Raw genomic sequence first — 19,147 nt, 5'->3', positions numbered from 1 at the left:
AGGAGAATCACCCTCAGTTAACTCCCGCTCACCCTCTTGGTAGCTTGGCACAAGCAGGCAGGCTGAACTTCAGAGTCTAGGTGTAAAGTATTTGTACTAACACACACAGTAACTCAGTGAAAACACTGCAAAATGACACAGCACAGGTTTAGAAAAATAGTTAATATTTATCGAAACAAAACAAGACCAGAATGACAAAAATCCAACATACACAAGTCAAGTTAGGAATTAAAAAGCAAAAAGAGTCTTAAATCCTTTATTAAACTTTAAAAAACACTATTAGCGTTGAAAAGTACCTGGGTAGTGTCAAAATAACACGCATGGGTGGGTGTGCATTGAAAAAGGTTAGCAATGCGTCGATTTATTACCCGCAAGCAAAATCGTGCAGCTTTTCTCTTTCTCCAGTCGGGTCGGCATGAGTCATTTTTCCTCTCTGCAGAAGAGCTATGCGTTGATCCGGGCAAGCACTTGAGTCCAGGCATGCGTTGAGTCATTTTTCCGCACCCAGCAAGGTTTGTGTCGAAAATCCAGCCACACGGTATTAGCAAACCCGCGCTATGTGGGTTGGGACGTTATCAGCCTCCATCAGCGGGTATTGGGCGTCATTTCTCCAGCTGCGTGCATCAATCTTCCAGCCACGATGCCGGTGAAGTGTCAATTTGTGCTGCGCAGCCGGCAGCGCGTCATTTTTCAACCACGTCTCAGAAGATATATCGATATTTTCCCCGCATGGTGGTCTGTGCGTGGATTTTCAGTCTTGGTCTGAAAGCTGCACCTTCCAAGGCCCCAGGAGCTGGATAGGGCACCACTTTGCAGGGCAGGAGTCTCAGCAGAGAGTCCAGGAGCTGGCAGAGAGAAGTCTTTGATGTCCCTGAGACTTCAACTACAGGAGGCAAGCTATAAATCAAGCCCTTGGAGATTTCTTCACAAGCAGGAATGCACAACAAAGTCCAGTCTTTGTCCCCTTGCACAAGCAGAAGCAACAACTGCAGGATAGCTCCACAAAGAACAGTCACAGGCAGGGCAACACTTCTCCTCAGCTCTTCAGCTCTTCTACAGGCAGAGGTTCCTCTTGATATTCAGAAGTGATCTAATTTTCAGGGGCTTGGGTGCCCTTCTTATACCCAGTTCTGCCTTTGAAGTAGGCATACTTCAAAAGAAAGTCTCTCTTGTTTGTGAAATCCTGCCTTGCCCAGGTCAGGCCCCAGACACACACCAGGGGGTTGGAGACTGCATTGTGTGAGGGCAGGCACATCCCTTTCAGGTGTAAGTGATCACTCCTCCCCTCCCTCCTAGCACAGATGGCTCATCAGGATATGCACGCTAAACCCCAGGACCCTTTGTGTCACTGTCTAGAGAGAGGTGCAAACAGCCCAACTGTCTAACTGACCCAGGCAGGGAATCCACAAACAGGCAGAACCACAGAATGGTTTAAGCAAGAAAATGCCCACTTTCTAAAAGTGGCATTTTCCATCACACAATCTCAAAACCAACTTTACTAAAAGATGTATTTTTAAATTGTGAGTTCAGAGATCACAAACTCTACATGTCTATCTGCTCCCAAAGGGAATCTACACTTTAATCATATTTAAAGGCAGCCCCCAGGGTAACCTATGAGAGAGATAGGCCTTGCAACAGTGAAAACCGAATTTGACAGTATTTCACTGTCAGGACATATGTTATGTTATGTTATGTTATGTTAATTGACTTCTATAGCGCCATCTACCCAAAAGGCTTCACAGCGCTTAAAGGACAACAACATAAGCCGAGGGCAGGGAGAGTAATGCCTAAAAGAGCCCGATTTTAATGGCCTTTTGAAAGCCAAGTTCATGGCTAAGTAGCTGAATGCTAAGAGGTAGAAAATTCAACAGTTTTGCCCCTAAATATCCCATTGTGGTGATGCCCCATCTAGCTTTTTTGATTTTAGGCAGAGTGGCCAAGGCTAATGTGGCAGATCTAAGGACTCTGTTGGGCTTATAGAAGGTGTCAAGACTTTTTAATAGGTGAGATCCCCTGTTGTGAAGTGATCTATGGATGAAGCACAAGGTTTTAAATTTTATACGTTGCTCCACAGGGAGCTAATGGAGGGAGGCCAAGGCCGGTTTAACTGAGGTTTGCCTTGGAATGTCTAATAAGAGACGTGCTGTGGCATTCTGGACTACCTGTAATTTCTTAACCACAAATTTGGGGGAACCAAGGAACAAACTATTGCCATAGTCAAGTTTAGACATAATAATTGCTTGAACAATAAGCCTTTTTGCGAGAGGAAGTATTCCAAAAACCTTTCTTAGAAGTCTTAGTGATCCAAAGCAAGCACCAGAAATTTTCTTGGCATGATGTTCTAGAGTGAAAAGGGAATCTAACCAGATTCCCAGACTTTTAAGGTACTTCTTGGGAGGAGGCAAGTCCTCTAGAAGGGAAGGAAGTAGAGGAATGTCGACTGGATCAGAGTAGTGGAGCAAAATCATTATTTCTGTTTTGTTCCCATTCAGTTGGAGCATACTGTTTGTCATCCAACCTGCAACTGCAGGTAGACATGGAGACAGGGGCAATCCTACTGCCCCTCCATCAGTGGAGAAAAAAACCCACTAACTGGGTGTCATCTGCATAGGAAACCAATGAGAGACCAAAGGATTCCACCAGCTCCGCCAAGGGGGCCAAGTAAATATTAAATAGCGTAGGGCTAAAAGAAGATCCCTGTGACACCCCACAGCTCCAGTTGAACCTATCGGACAAATATGATCGATCCAGCACCCGAAAGGACCTATCCTCAAGGAATGAGGTAAGCCAGCTGAGAGCTAAACCATTAATTCCAACATCCCTCATCCTATGGGCTAGGGTGAGGTGGTCCACTGTGTCAAACACCACACTCAAGTGCAGGAGAATCACGGCTGTCATCTGGCCCTGATCCATCCGCATCTTTGCATCTATCATAACGGCTATCTGAGCTGACTCGGTACTGTGAAGCGGCCTGAAACCCATCTAAGTAGGGTGAAGGATATTGTTACGTTACAAAAACATGGATAATGAGGAGTTGATTTACTTATCCTATAATTTGGCTATCATAGGAAGTAGTGATATGGGCCTATAGTTGTTAAGATCAATGGCGTCCAGGTTGGATTTCTTCAACAAAGGCTTCACTAGCGTGTTTCCACTATTCAGGGACAATACCCTTGACAAGTGAGGAGTTCAGTAATTCCGTTAGAACCGGAACAATGGCCGGAGCCCCGAGAGATAGTACGAAAGGGGGAGCAGGATCAAGGGGACATCCTGACTTCAGTGCCGCCAGGAGAGAGACAGTCTGGTCTTGAGAAAGAGGGGGGAAATGTGATATTGTAACTTTACTATTCAAGAGTTGTTTTCCTGTACCACATTCTTATCCTTCTCCTTTTCGCGAATTGAGTGAATGGTACTAGTTTTTTGTTGAAAGAACCTAGCTGAGTTGTTGCAGTGTTCTTCTGAGGCTTCAACTAGATTACCCTCTGAAGGGGGATGAGGAATTTCTTTAAACACCTAGAAAACGTCTTTAGGGGCACCGGAGGCCTATATAATTCTACTACAATAGTAGGCCCCTTGTGCGGATCTTATTTCTGCATGATAAAGTCTGATTTATTTCATATATTCCTCCCTGGTCATTGGGTCTGGAAGTTTCCTCCACTTTCTTTCTAGAGCCCTGCACTTTCTTTTAAGTGATAGCAGATCAGGGGTAAACCACTGACCGCCAGTTTTCCGACGGCGCCGGTAGTTGTCCTATATGGGAGAAGGGTATCTAGACAGTCGGTAATCCAATCATTAAAAGGATTGGTGTTATTCTAATTTTCCTTAAAAAAACAGGCCTTGCGGCTGTCCAGAAGCGTAATCCATTCCTCTGGATTGAGGTTATGCCAAGGCCTGCAGGACCGAACTGTGGGTTGGGGGAGGATTCTTGTGGCAGAAATGGCTAATTTTAGTGGAATTAAGTAATGGTCAGACCATGCCAGAGGGAGGGAAGGGCTAGAGGAAAGAACAGCTAAATTACTAAAAACAAGGTCTATGGTATGCCCCTTTTCATGTGTCGGGCCTTTGATCAACTGTCTTAAACCCAGAGCTTCCATATCTGCCAGAAGAGGTCTGGCCGGAATCTGATCAACATTGTGTGCCTGAATATAAAAATTGCCTAGGATGGTCAAATTTGGTCTATTACATATTAAATCGGTAAGTTGGTCAGGAAGAGAATTTAGGAAGTTATCTGGGGATCCAGGAGGCCTGTAAAGCAATACTCCTGTGAAAGTAAAGTGAGGATTAACGGTCACCGAAAAGACATACTTTCATAATCCGTTAGCTGAATTGGGTGAAAAGTAAGCTTAAGGTATAAAACACGTTCTACCTTAACCGCTCGGGTGCCCGGGATGAGGTGGTTAGGTCTGCTGCCGTGGTGCTCAGGCGCCAGGGATGTGACCACCTCGTCCTGTTATGGGTCCTAGGGGGGCCTGGCACCCACCTCCTTTGGGCAGGATGGAAGGGAAACACTTCCCCTTCCATCCCCTCAAGCCCCCGTGACATCTGATGGCGTCAAAGCGCGATCGCCACTGACCTCATCAGAGGCCTGCCCTCCGCGCTGGAAGCTCAGCTTCCAGCGCTGATCGGAGGAGAAATGCTTTTGCATTTCTCCTCCAATCAGTGGGACGGGCAAGAAAGGCATCAAAGGAAAGTGAAGGCCTTCCCTTTCCTTTGATGTCTTTCTCAGCAGCAATGCGATCGGGCAGCAGAAATGGCCACTAGACACCAGGGATATATTTTTTTTTTTTTAGGTAAGGGACATGAGTGGAGCAGCCCCTTGGGGGCAGAAACTGCTAGACACCAAGGATATATTTTTTTGGGGGGGGTTATATGTGGGGAGCGACCCATTAAGCAAGGGTTGCTCCCCGAGGGGTAAAATTATTCTTAGGCCTTTTCTGCCCCTGATGGGGGCAGAGCGGCCAATTTTTATGAGGCCAATGTGCCTCTAAGGGGTGCAGAATCCACTAGACACCAGGAATTTTTTATTATATATATTATTGACAGAGGGGAGCGGACCCTTGGGCAAGGGCCGCTCCCCAGGGGGGCAACATATTTTTAGGTCTTTTCTGCCTCCACAGGGGGCAGATTGGCCTAATATAATTATGCCAATCTGTCCCCAGGGGAGGCAGAAACCCCTAGACGCCAGGGATCTTTTTCTTAGTTTTTTTTATATATGGGGAGTGACCCCATAGGCAAGGGTCGCTCCCCTGGGGCAAATTGTCTTTAGGCCATAAACCGCCAGACACCAGGGATATATATATATTTTTTTTATATGTGGGGATCGACCCCTTAGGCAAGGGTCGCTCCCGTGGGGGGCAATTTGTCTTTAGGCCATTTCTGCCACCATGGGGGGGCAGCAGAAACCACTAGACACCAGGGATACTTTTTTTGTTTATTTATTATTTTTTATATATGTGGGGAGCTGCCCCTTAGGCAAGGGTCGCTCCCCAGGGGGAAAATTAGTGTTGGGCCATTTGGCAGATCGGACAATTTTTACTAGGCCAATCTGTCCCCAAGGGGGCAGAAACCACTAGACACCAGGGATTTTTTTTTTATATATTATTCGTTGAGGGGAGAGGCCCCTTGGGCAAAGGCCGCTCCCAAGGGGGTCCAAATATTTGTAAGCCTTAGGCCGATCTGCCCCCCCGAGGGGGCAGAAACCCCTAGACACCAGGGATCTTTTTTTTTCTATTTATTAAATTTTGATATGTATGGGGAGCGACCCGTTAGGCAAGGGTCGCTCCCCTGGGGAGCAAATTGTCTTTAGGCCATTTTGGCCTATTTTTATTAGGGCAGAAACCACGAGACACCAGGGATTTTTATTTATTTGCGTCAATTTCACACAAGGGGAGCGACCCCTTAGGCAAGGGTCGTTCCCTGGGGGCAAATTTATTTTCGGCCATTTCTGCCATCCTTGGGGGCAGATCGGCCTATTTCTATTAGGCCAATCTGATTCTGTGGGGGCAGACACCACCTAGGCACCAGGGGTTGGTGTGTGTGTATGTGTGTGTTTTGTTTGGGGGGCAGCCCCTTGGGAAAGGGTCACTCCCCATGGGAGCACATTACTGTTGGCCATATATCGACCTATTTTTGGAAGGCCCATCTGCCCCCTAGAGACCTGGGAAGATTTTGTTTTTCAAAATAAGAGGTTGGGGGTATGGCCATACCCCCACCCCAAATAAATGGGGCCAAAGTTGTTCTGCCCACCAGTGGGCAGATGGGGCAATTACCCCCAATCCACACCCCAGGGGCAGAAAGCCTATTAGATATCAGGGAATTTGAAAAAATAAAAAAAATAGTGGGGTGGGGGTTACCAACCAGTAATGGCCTGGTTATGCCCCCACCCCAACTGAAGGGGGTAACAGTCTTTCAGCTCTCCCCTGTACACTAAAACATCTTATCCCATGAGAGCTTAGCTAACTCTCAAAATCGTCCCACTTGGAATGGTGAGTATTGCACTTTTTGGGCTTTGGGACGCTGCCATGTAGAAAAATCCACAAAACCTAGACACATCTGAAAATTAAACATCTGGGTGAGTCCAGGGTGGTGTCTTCACATGCACCCCGCACCATTTTCTTACTCAAATTGCCCTGCAATCCTCCAACGTTGCTGGAAATCACACATTTTTTCCACATTTTTGTGATGGAGCTTTACGGAATCTGCAGGAATCCATAAAATTTCTAACACCCAGCATTGTCTCATCTATACCAATAAAAATTCTGCTGAACTTGTCAGCCTAAAGATGTTTTTTATCAAACTGCCTTTTTGGACCTGCTTTGTTTACCCCTAAATTTCAACATGTTTTTGTCCTTTAAAAAATCTGACATCACAAGAAAAAGTTACAGAGTCAAACGTGGAGAAAAGTTGCTGTTTTTTTACCTCGATTTCAATACTTTTTTTAAATTTCAGTTGTGATTTTATGTAAGAAAACCCCTTAGGATCTACACAAATGACCCCTTGCTGTATTCAGAATGTTGTCTACTTTTCAGAAGTGTTTTGCTGTCCGGGATCCAGCATTGGTTTCACACCCATTTCTGCCACTAACTGGAAGGAGTCTAAAAGCACAAAAAATTGTAAAAATGGGGTATGTCCCAGTAAATTGCAAAATTGTGTTGACAAATGTGGTTTTCTGATTCAAGTCTGCCTGTTCCGGAAAGCTGGGAAGCCGGTGATTGTAGCACTGCAAACCTTTTGTTGATTCCATTTTCAGGGAAAAAATCACAAGTCTTTTTCTGCAGGCCTTTTTTCCCATTTGTTTTTTAAAAACAACGTTTTTGTTGTATTTTGGCTAATTTCTTGGTCTCCTTCAAGGAAACCCACAAAATCTGGGTACCTCTAGAATCCCTAGGATGTTGGAAAAAAGGATGCAAATTTGGCATGGTGAAGTGACAAGCCATACGACGGTGAACGAGTTGAGTGAGTCTTTAATGGTTTATAGCACAGAATATAAGTATACAGGATAAAAGGGCACAGAGGAAAATCAGACGTGTGCCTCAGTCCGTTAGTGTCATGTGGAATGCCAAGACATCAGCAAGTTCCGTCATGGGCATTCCACATGACACACAGGCATTCCAAGCCACATCACAACATCTCCCCCTTTTCTTAAATTAAACATTAACATTTTCCAATAAATAAATACAATTGAACACACATACAAACCTAAATGAGAAATATATTTCTAGGACCAAAATGAATAAAACTAAAAAACATGCACAATATACCATGCACATTCTAAGCACATAAACAAACAACTAACTTAATGAGTGATCAACATATTAACAACTGACCTAATGAGTGATCAATATATATATATATTGTTTTCACGACAAAACATAATCACAAAACTTAGCAGGTCTGCGGCATTCCCGCTTACATCTTTGCCCAACAGTTCTATCCTTCCTTACACATTCAGAATTACGAGCTTCAACTTCATTTCCATTGGTTTGATTGAACATACGAGCTTCAACTTCATTTCCATTGGTTTGATTGAACAACTTGTAACTATCACTGCACTCACTATTCGTTTCAACACTAGGATCTAATGCTAAGCGTGTAATACCCCACCAACTCCCATCAGTCAACCTAGCAGCATTTCTACGTACTTCTCTAATTTGTTGGGATTCTTTAAACTTTGACAAGCCTTTTCTGACTAACAAAGGTTCTTTAACTCGCACCCAATCACCAACCTGAAGAACATTTTTTTTTCCCGGTATCACCTTCAACCTTTTTCTTCCCATAACATCGGAACTGTCCTTCGCTATCTGCCAAGCCTCCTTAAGATCACACCCTTCATGAAATAATTCAATCATCCAAAAAGGACACAATTCTGTCGTCGCAACCCTCCCTCTCATTAATTCAAAAGGGGTTTTGCCAGTGGCTACATGAGGTGTAGTGCGATAAGACCAAATTAGCTCTTTAATAGCTTGTCTCACAGACAAGTTGCTCTTAAGAGCTGCTTGGATACACTCAACAAGCACGCGATTGAAACGTTCTACTACACCATTACTCTGGGGATGATAAAGGGGGGTTCTTATATGTTTAATACCACACCTATGCAGGAATTGACACATTTCTGTGGATACAAATTGTACCCCATTGTCAGTCATTATTTGCTCAGGCAGACCTTCCCGGCTAAAAACATCTTTCAAACACTTGATAACACTTTGTGTGGTGGGAAGTCTTATGGGTAAGACCTCAACCCATCTGGAGAGATGATCCACCATCACAATGAAATATCTCATGTCTGGTGACAACACATGATAAGGACCAAGAAAATCCAGACTAATTTTCTGCCACGCTCTGGCTGGTGATGGAACAAAAGAATCACTGACTCCCTGAATAACAAGGACCTTGTCACTTATGCAACACCTGGGACAATTCCTCACTAATTCTTCAATTTCCTTATCCATCCTAGGCCACCAGAAGTTTGACCTAAGCTTCCTTTTGGTAATAGTAGAACCAAGATGTCCAATGTGTGCTTTAAGTATCAAATCCCTTCTGAGACATTCCGGAGGAACAAGTTTGTCACATCTAATGAGCTTGTCACCTTCAACAGATAATTCCTCCGATACTTTCCAAAAAGGTTGTAGTTCGGGCGAAAGAGTTTTCTCTCCCGGCCACCCCGTCTTAACATAATATATTACATCACACAACAACCTGTCATTTTGCAAAGACTCAATCCAAACATTCTCATCCAAGGTTTCAGCGATACATGCGATAAGACACTCTTCTATCTCTGTTTCCCATTCTAGTAGTTCTTCCTCATCTGAGATAGGAAGACGGGATAAACAATCCGCTCTACTGTTCTTACCCCCCGGAATATACTCAACCGAAAAGTTGAATTCTAATAATTTGGCAGATAACCGAGCTATACGAGCAGTAGAGCGCTTAATTTTTTTCCCTGATAAAATATCCACCAAAGGACGATGATCAGTTTTTAAAACAAAATGTCTACCCCAGAGATATTGTTTGAATTTTTCTGCACTCCATACACAAGCTAGAAGTTCTTTTTCAATTACAGAGTACTTCCACTCAACCTCTCGCAAAGTCCTTGAGGCAAACCCAACGGTGATTTCTTTGCCTTCATCAGAAATCTGTGTCAATACTGCACCCAATCCATATTCGCATGCATCCACAGTTACTATAGTTTTTTTACTATCGGAAAAAGGTTGTAACGCAGGAGGATTGATAATGTGTTGTTTTATCTGCTCAAAAGCCTCATTGCACTCTTTAGACCAAATAAAAGTATGTTTCTTTTTAAGGATTACCCTAAGACACTCAGTAGTCTTAGCAAAGTCCTTTATGAACTTCGCATAAAATTCACATAATCCCAAGAAAGAAAGTAACTGCTCTTTTGTTTTGGGTGCAGGAGCTTCAAGGATGCTTTTCACTAACTTAGGTCTAGGTTTGACACCCTGCTCGGATAAAACATGCCCCAAGTACTCAATCTCCCGAGTCTTAAAGAGACATTTGTCCTTTCTCAGAGTGACCCCTCTTTCATCTAAAGTTTCCAAGACCTTCTCCAAAACTCTGTTGTGTGCCGTTTCTGTGTTAGCAAAAATCAGGATATCATCCTGAAATATGACTACATTGGAATTGTTAGGAAACATGTCAGTCATTAACCTTTGAAAAACAGCAGCAGCTGACGCCAAACCAAAAGGTAACCTACAAAATTGGAAAGTCCCATCAGGTGTCACAAATGCTGTAAGATAACGAGAGTCAACATCTAGTTCTACCTGATGGTATGCTGATCTAAGATCTAACTTCGTAAACCAACTAGCAGAACCCACTTTTGCAATAAGATCATCTATCCTGGGCAACGGAAAACTATCGACCCAAATTGCCTCATTCAAGCTTCTTAAATCCACACACATCCTCAGATCTCCAGAGCTTTTCTTCGCTAAAACAATAGGAGATAACCACAGGGTAGCTTCCACCTTCTCTATTATGCCCTGTTCACACATGTCCCTCAATAAATTGGACAACTCTGCCCTCACACTAAAAGGGACATTTCTCAGTTTATGTTTAACAGGAACTACTCCTTGTTTCAACTTGATGGTGTGCGTGAAGTTTGTTATTTTTCCCAACTTGTCCTGAAACAACCCTTTAAATTTCTGTTGCCAAGGACCTGTCATATCAGATAACGTTTTGATAGAATTGGTGTTGTCCCTGTCAATAGACACTGGTTTATCTCTTCCTGGCTTAATAATTAATTTAAAATCGGCTTGATGAATTAAGCCTAAAACATTAATCCCTTTTCTTGCCACATACACTTTGCCACGGAGGGTCTCACCAAAGATGGACAATGAAGTCCAAAAATACCCAACCAAATCAATTTTGCTCCCCTCAAAAGCTAATGTGGTAACATCAGGAGGTAAAAGAGTTTTTTCACTCCAAAATTCATTGAACTTTTCTAATGAAACAATAGTAATCCTAGCACCAGTATCCACTAATAATTTGACAGCAACACCACCCACCAACACCTCTATGTCAGGATCAATTACCATTTTGCTACCAGAGGACATATTGTCCTTGACAACTAACACCAACTCATTATCATCCTGTTGTACACTTTCCTTGTCTCCATCAAGAACACAACGGACACTACTTCTTTTCCCTCCTCTACATACACGTGAAAAATGACCTAATTTATTACAGTTCCTGCACTGTTGATTAAGCGCAGGACAATTTCTGAAAGATGAAACGTGGTTCAAAGAACCACACCTGTAACACATAGTCTTTTGGTTGATCTTGGAAGACAAAGTAATCCTTGAAGTTGGAGTGTAGTCCTGTTTTCTCTCAGCACGAATCTGTTTCTTGTAATCATTGTTCTGTGTATTCATCACTGCACCTGAAATAGAAATATTAGACAGAGACACCTCCAGCTGTTTGGCATCCTCCAACGAACACTCAATGCTATTTGCTATGTCTATAGCTTTGTCTAAAGACGGATCCTTACACGTTAACAACTTTTTTTGGATTCTTTTAGAGTAGCATCTCGCTACAAGTTGATCTCGTATAAGTTGCGAAGTAAAGTTTTCAAATTCACACTTGGCAGCTAACACTTTTAATGCTGTGATGAATGAATTCACACTTTCATTAGGATTTTGCGCCCTAGTAAAAAATTTGTACCTATGTACAACAACATTCTTAGTCTTCGTGAAATGATTGTCCAGCTGCCCAACAGCCATTTCGAACTCATCTAACTCCTCTTCCTCACGTAATTCGTAAATTGGTAGGTGGTCAAAAATATTCTGTCCTTCAACCCCCAGATAATAGTACATTAGACTTTTCTTTCTTTCCGGCTTAAATTTATGACCGTCTATGGCTCCCAAATAAGCCTTGAATGAACGTAGCCATAATCTCCATTCCAAAGGAGGATCACCTGGATCTTGTAAAAAAGGTGAAGGTGGTAACACATTCTGCATTTTCACAGTTTAATTTCCTCAAAAATAAATAAATGAAATATATGTATATAAATATATATATTTGTGTAGGTCCAAAGAAAGATGGCCAACTAGAAACCCATTTTCTATGTTGAAGACAAGTGATCTCTTTGCCAGAAGTCCGTCATCTAAGTTGATGACAAGGAAATCGAATTAAGTGTCTTTCTTCTATTTCATTTCTGATTCCCCTTTTTTTTTTTACTTGTAACAGGAAGAAACTGGAGATCGACAGCCACGAACACGTGTTGAGGGCAAGCGTTGTTGAATAATAGATGCGTTTGTGCAGACGAGCGCACACGAGCTGGCACTCTTCAGAAGAGCACGAGCTACGACAATGGTTCCTCGCGCCGTGTATGAAGAAATACACGCGCGCGATAAACCTCTCGCGCTGAACACACCGTTGAGCCTAACGGTGTGTTCCTCAGACACTCTGTGCCCCAAATACCTGTCGTATATAATTGAAGACACGGCTGCCGATGATGTCGAAATGAAAATAAAAATCAGTTGCTGCACGGCCAAAGCATGAAAAACAGGAAAACAAGGCTGGAACCAGCAACGACGTCCCACGAAGCTTCACCCTCGTCGCCAAACTTGAAGTGACAAGCCATACGACGGTGAACGAGTTGAGTGAGTCTTTAATGGTTTATAGCACAGAATATAAGTATACAGGATAAAAGGGCACAGAGGAAAATCAGACGTGTGCCTCAGTCCGTTAGTGTCATGTGGAATGCCAAGACATCAGCAAGTTCCGTCATGGGCATTCCACATGACACACAGGCATTCCAAGCCACATCACAACACATGGGTAGCTTATGTGGACACAAAGTTATGAGGGCCTAAGCACAAACTGCTCCAAATAGCCAAAAAAAGGTCTGGCACCTGAGGGGAAAAAGGCCTGGCAGCAAAGGGATTAAACATACACTGCACCCTACCCATGGGGCTACTAAGGGCATACCTTAGGGGTGTCTTACATGTAAGAAAATTGAAGGTTTAGGCCTGGCAAGTGGGTATACTTGCCAAGTCGTATTAGCAGTTTAAAACTACAGGCACTGCAGTGGCAGGTCTGAGACATGATTACAGAGCTACTAATCTGGGTGGCACAACCAGTGCTGCAGGTCCATTAGTAGCATTTGATTTACAGGCACTGGGCACCTCTAGTGCACTGTACTAGGGACTTACCAGAAAATCAAATATGCCAATCATGGAAAGCCAATCAACAATACCATTTATACAGAGAGCATATGCACGTTAGCACTGATTAGCAGTGGTAAAGTGCTCAGAGTTCTAAAGCCAACAAAAACAGGTCAGAAAAAAAGGAGGCAGGAGGCAAAAAGATTGGGGATGACCCTGCATAAGGAAAAAAGTCCAACAGTTAAAGTCATTCATGCATGTGCCACACAGACTTTCTAGCACATGGTACATCAGCCATGTTGCTGGTACTGATGGCACATTTTGACCTTGTTCCTCATCTTCCTCATTCTCATTGTCTAGTTCGTCATGCTTCTCCTTGTCATCGTACCATGGGATATTTGGTCATTCACATATATTCGGCAAAATGCAACACAATAATATTAGTTTAGTAACCATCGGTGGGGAGTTGAGTAATCGACCTCCACACATAAGGACTTATATCATCTGGAGGTCCCCACCACAATGTTCCTGTCCTGTTTCGGGCATGAATGTGGCTCTGATGGCCTTCTGTATGGGTGTGATTGTGAGGAGTACTCCCCACAGCTGCAGACTAAAGCCTTTGTCAGATGCACAGTGAGTAAGGGTGGATTGGGTAAATAGTCATGACAGCTGATGGTCCCATATCCACATACTAATTGTTCTGTGTCCTGATTGACTCATACAGTTTGCCAACAGTATGAGACATGCTATGACATTGTTTGGCATACATGCAAGATGATTACTGATTTGACTGACACTAGGCTACACATACAGGTGTACTGTTCTCTGCGATACAAATACTATTTGTAATATATGCAAGGGAATATGGCGTTGATGTGGTGAGTTGTAACAAGTGAAATTAGTAATTTGGCCACTGAGTTGTCACACATCTATCTCTAATCTATTGTTGTAGGTTATGACTACTATTTTAATACATAAATATCATGTTTGGGCCTAATGTATCATGAAGAGTGTAGATATGTCTGTTTTTCTTTTTTCTCAACATTACAAACCAAAATGTCCAGAGATCAGTACATTGTGTTTGGTACTTTGTGGCTGATGACAGTGATCATACTTGATTGATCACTGTTGTGGCCTCCTTATAGTTTCCTGTATGTGGGTGAGTTGTTTTTTAATTGGTCTGTGACAAAAACTCTAAGACTTATGTTACATATAATCATTTGTTTACATGTTGAAGCACTATCATATATTCACTGATGTGAAGAACTTCTGCACAATGTGTGTGTGGCTACATACACCTGCAGCCGTGTTTTTGATTTCTCCATCATGTACTGCCTCCTACTCCTTGGGTCCTCCAGTTGTTCATCCCAAGAGATATTTGTGCGCACCAATATGTTGTGCAGTATGGCACAAACCAAAAATAATAATTTTGCAGACCTGAGGGGAGATAAAACATTTAAGCCCTCAGAAACATCCATGCAGCGAAACCGGGCCGTGAGGAGACCAAATGTTCGCTCAACAACATTACGTGTGTGAATGTGGTGCCAGTTGTAGGCCTTCTTCGGCTCTGTCTGTGGGTAGGCATATGGGCTCATCACCCACTGATGGATCCCATATCCTTGGTCATCTGAAATGGAAAAAAAGCAACAGTGTCAATGTTTTGCATAAATATATTTGCGAAAGTCCTGCCCATTTGTGTTCTGTTTAGTAGTATTGTCATGCACTTATCCCAGTCCTCTATGTGAAACATTTTCTACCCTGTAAATTTAAAAGCAGAGATACACAACAACCCACCCAACGTAAACACAAATAACTTTAAACACAAATATTGCAAAGAATACACATAATCAACATTCGCTACACATTGCACTTGTAATATGTTGTAAAATAGAAGCCAATATGAACATTCTCAAAATCATAGAAATCTAGTAAACAAACGAAGAAAATGAACCAATACTTAATAAACATAGCACAATAACCTATAGCATAGCAGCACATTTAGTGCATTAGAGTTTAGATGTAACTCAACCATAATGTTGCGCTAAACTGACAACTACATTCTACACAATACATAAAATAATGTTATCTACATTAAAAACACAACTAACTACATTAGAGGGAGTACAAGCACAAATATGCTCTCACATTTTTTTGCCGTTTATCATTTTGTTTGATTGTTGATGAAGGACTAAAGTTTGAAGTGAATTAAGTGCTAAGCATGTAAGGAGCTATGAAATATTTCTGGGATGGTAGACACCTGAGGTGTTATATTTTATCTCTTTATCCTTTTGTTTTTTGGGATTTTGTCCAGATTTGTCAATATGCTATTGTGTTTTACTGTTTGGGGCCTAGTGTGCTGTAGGACATTAGTGTGATTTTGTAATGTGTTTTCACTTTCTCATTACTGATAGTCTAGAGAATGTTTAATTATTTATGGGCTTATAAATGGCCTTGAATTAATGCCAAATTAAAGTTATGATTAGTTGGTGGGTGGGATGAGGATGGCTCAAGGAATCCAAGCCTATGTTACCTGACATGCTTCTTTCTTAACATCCACCTTCCTGCCCATGTACTTGCCCACCATTAAGAGTATGAGCTTGTGTATTTGTGAGATGGTTGATTAGTGTGCTTTTATGCACCTTTTAGGAGTATTTGACTGGGACAATTGTTACCTAGAGCTGTTTGCTTTTGGTGCATTTTTAATGAATATTGTACGTTCTTATCAGTTTCTATTTTGCAGTGCTGTTATTATATGTTATTTTTTTATTTATAGTTGCTGCTTCACTGGTGATGTGCATAGGCCTAGGATGAACTGAAAGACATTTTATGAATAGATAGTTATGAAAGGTTGCTCTTTTCAATTAATTTAATCAATGTTTGCCAGCCTTCCCATGACTCCAATTAGGGTTCCATGGGACCTGTAGGGAAACCAGGAAGGTATTAATGTAATTACTTTTTCCAGCCTGTCCCTGGCTCCCATAAGTGTTCTCATGGTTCCTGAAGGAACACCAGGCATTTCTTATTATTTTCACATTCTTACTACATGTTCTGATACATGATTTAGGCTCTCGGCATTATGTTTATTAATCGTCTTATTACTTTCATACATTTTTGCCAGATGCCCTTTGACTCCCATGAAGGTCACTATGGCTCTGGGACATCACCAGGTACCATTATGCAGCTTTTTCTGAATATGTAGTGCCCTCTCTGAGAAAACAGTTAATGAACATGTGGTTACCTTATTGTTATGATGCAGACGATGATTATCATGGTTGACGATGTTTACTGCATTGAATAATATGGCCAAATCCAACAGTCTTTCTTCTTCTTTTTTGTTTTTTTGGATGCAGGTGGATGCGACTGAAACTCGGAAAAAGAGAAGTCTGATAGTTAACTGATAATAGACATCCCTACTTAATAATGGTGCTTGTGCTGCTGGGCAACAAGACGTAAAGATGGCACCTTAGAAAGAGACTCTGTCCAAGAAAGCATTCAGTGAAAAGAAAAAGTTATTGACCTGACAAACATGAATCCTTCATCTTTTTTCCACCAAGCTGCACAAGGCCGTGCACCTGTTTCATCCACTTCTGGGCTGGAAGATGTTGGGAGGATGATCAGACCTGATCAACCAAAACAAGGCAGATGTTTCGCAACGATGCAGTGACTACAGTCATGGCTGAGACCAGTGAGTCCAAAATGGGATTCTCACAGCAAACTGAATCCTCCGAAAAAAATTAACATTCAGAAGATTTTGCTACTCCAGATCTTCCAGAGACAGGAGCAGAACAGGGAGATGAGTTTGTTACACATCAGGATGTTGTCACTGCTGTTTTGTGGTTAATATCCTCTTCCTCACCTCATTCTTTCTAATGACCTAGTTGAATTAGCTATCTTAGCAATGTTCTGTTGTACGTCTGTGATGGGAATTATTCTCTAACACAGGAAAATAATTTGTAAATAAAAAAGGGAGGGGTATGGACACTTCAAATAGGACTGTCTAATACAGATTTAATTTGTAGCTTAAATGACATTAATGGCGACCAGCAACAAAGTGTGTTAAGTTATAGATCTGCATAATTCAATATTTCTTCTTATTCTCTCCAAGATGACAATTATATAAAGCAAAAACAAATATAGCAGATTATATAAGTTATGTCCTACACAGTCACTTCTAGTCATGAGAGGTGTAAGATCTTCTTTTATGGCCCTCCATTAAAAATAAAATTAGGCGGATTGTGGCTCGGATGAAGGTAACATGAAGTGTACACCTGAGTACCACAATGGGAGACAAGGGAAAATCAAGGTTCCAAAAATCCTTGTTGGTGAAGCAATGAAGGAGAGCACTATTCAGTCCATCAATCTTACAACAGACATAGGGTGAATTGTGAAGCCACAGACTACATGTGCTTTATGTTCCGTCTCGTTCAAATAGCTTAACCAAAGGCAAGCCACTTATGTCAACATTGTGATGCTTCTCACAGCATTTATTAGAATGCAACAGTTTCAATGTTTTCTATGAGGGAAGCATATACAGCAGCCAATGTGCATGATGAAATCAATATGGAAATCTATGAATGGCTTCAACCCAGAGGTCTAAGTACTGGAATCATTGCCACATATAATAGTAGTAATATTGCGAAGGTCACACCTGATGGAGGATGTTGCAGAATGCTATGTTTAGTTCATTGCATTTATCTAATTGTGCAGGACTTCCTCAAAAAGCAGTTAACATCATACTACTTACCTGTTTTACACTAATTTCAGCCATTCTATTGAAGCCCAGAATCATATGAGGATTATTCAGCATACTTTTAGAGTCCTTATACAGGAGATCACTACCAATGGAACTGCATCTTCTACAGCTGCACTGCCTCTCTCATTAGTAAAGGGCTATAAACATATTATATGCCACAGAAATAGGGGATGCAACTGTCAAAGCCATCACAATGAAGATAGAAAACTGAGGGCTAAAGGGATGCCTGATCCAAATGTTTTTGCTTTATGAGACTTTGACACAGGAACTCGGCAAGAAAGACTGTACCATGAGCTAAGCTGGACGATTCTAGCAGATGCTGTGGGACCGTTTATATAAGTTGCAAGAATCAAGTCATTATAAATGAACAAGCAGCTGCTTTGATCAACAGCTTAATCCTACATGTGAATACAAATCACAGATGGCAAAAATAGATTTATGCTCTGATTTAAGAAAAATGGTGCTGCAACCAGTGCAGCACCACTTTCTTTGCGCTTCTTACTGCCCCCCTTAATACCACCATTTGTTCACCTCATCTAAGATCCAGAGCTCCATGGCGGTAGTTAGGGGAACTAGCATTAACATTTTTGATGCTAGTTCGGTGCTTTGCAGGATTAGTGCCAACAATTTTGACCCTAATCCTGCAAAGCCCATTGGGGCCTATTATGAATAATGGTGTGCCTCTTTTTAACGCCTGGTCTTAAAAGCAGCGAAATAAATAATGCAAAGAAATCTTTTAGATTCTTTGCACCATTTCTCAGCCTACCTAATGGGAGGACGCCCCCTTTGCATACATTATGCCTGGTGCAGGCATAATCTATCGCAAAGGGTTACAAAGTGGTGCAATGCATGCCTCATTGGGCCACATTAGCGTAAACAAATTATGCTAATGTGGCACAAGGAGGAGCTAGAGGCTCTTAAATCAGCCCCCAAGTTCTGAGAAGAGTAAAATTGTACCACTGTATTATGTCCATGGGACAAAAATGGGCAACCAAATTTCATTTATTTTTATCACTGATGTCTCCATTTATAAGAATTACATCATCAAGCGAGCAGGTGAATTGGAAGATGAAAGGTTGCAATAACGAGGGCAAAGAAGAAGAAGTGAAGCGCTGTCTACAAACTCTGGACCTGTTGGAGCAGCAGCAGAAACTAGTGATAACACAAATATGACCTTTGTTCTCAGACACATGCGGCTAAATCAGCAACAGCATCATTTTAGCGAGCCTTTGTGATGGGTCGGTATATGATGTACATTCCAAGACTTAAAATATGTATA

The sequence above is a fragment of the Pleurodeles waltl genome, chromosome 2_1 (genome assembly GCF_031143425.1).
Source record: "Pleurodeles waltl isolate 20211129_DDA chromosome 2_1, aPleWal1.hap1.20221129, whole genome shotgun sequence".
In the NCBI taxonomy this organism is placed as follows: Eukaryota; Metazoa; Chordata; class Amphibia; order Caudata; family Salamandridae; genus Pleurodeles; species Pleurodeles waltl.
Note: the sequence above shows the minus strand (reverse complement) of the source record.